The 1,099-nt window shown below is 42.1% G+C and overlaps 1 pseudogene; it reads right to left on the bottom strand.

Moving 5' to 3' along the window:
* Positions 1–508: 508 nt before the first annotated feature.
* Positions 509–663, bottom strand: LOC118583327 (annotated as a pseudogene).
* Positions 664–1,099: the final 436 nt, after the last annotated feature.

Here is a 1,099-nt window from a genome sequence, read left to right as displayed (position 1 = left end):
TCCTGCAAAGGCCAGGGAGGTCTGCACAGGCAGAGGGAATGAGACACAGGCGTACAGGAAGGTAGCAGGACCTGCAGGAGGTTGGAGAGGAGACATGAAAGGGGTCAGTAGTCTAGTGGGAGTCCAGAGAATCAAGCTAAATGCTCATGATCTTGGATAAGGCCCCTGCTCCAGGACTCCTGGGGCTCCAGAAATCAGGGACCAACCCACCAGCATTCACAAGAAACACACCATCAACTTGGGGGGACCTCATCCCTCTGTCTTTTGCTGCACTGGTCTGAGTTTCTCAGAGCCATGATGGCTCTGGGACCAAATTCCTGAGGAGTCACGTGGGGCTCTACACTTAGAAAGGTCCTGCTGGGCTTAGTGTCCTCTTGAGCTGCCAATTTGAAATAATGATATTTAATATATTAAATATATTTTTTACTAAAACAAAATTTGCTAAATAAATCTGACCACTTAAATTAAATATATATATATATGATAAACAAAAAATGAACAGTACATGTAAAAGAACTCATGAATGTAGTAACCCACTACCAGAAATAATTCAGTCAAGTCTCCCAAATTTGGAGAAATATCAAGGGTCAGCGCATTCAGAGTACAACAGAAGATGAGAAAACCACCTTTGTGGCTGTGGTAACCCCCCTGCCAGGTAAGTCTGACCATTTTAAAATGAACAGTTGAGTGGCATTGAGTACATGTGTCATCCAACTCCATTATCTAGCTCTTTCTGGTGTTTTATTTTGCTTTGTTTAAGCTTTTTAATTACAACACTAGGTCATTTTGGCATTTTCAATCACAATTTGTTTTTGTTTGTTCTTTTTCCAATTGCCTTAAAAGGTTTTTTATTTTAAATTACGTGTATGTGTCTGTGTGCGGGTATGTGCCCAGGAATGCAGGTGCCCTTGGAAGTCAGAGGCATCAGATCTCCTGGGAACTAGAGTTACAAGTGGCTGTGAGCCACCCAACATGGGTTCGGGGAATCAAACTCAAGTCTTCTACAAGGGCAATAAATGCTCTTAGCCAGGGAGCCATCTCTCTAGCCCTCAGTTTTGTTGATTTCTGAAACATTTTTATCATCTTCAAAGAAAACTTC

The sequence above is a fragment of the Onychomys torridus genome, chromosome 4 (genome assembly GCF_903995425.1).
Source record: "Onychomys torridus chromosome 4, mOncTor1.1, whole genome shotgun sequence".
Taxonomy (NCBI): domain Eukaryota; kingdom Metazoa; phylum Chordata; class Mammalia; order Rodentia; family Cricetidae; genus Onychomys; species Onychomys torridus.
The sequence above is the reverse complement of the archived record's forward strand: the minus strand, read 5'-3'. Positions and strand labels throughout refer to the sequence as shown.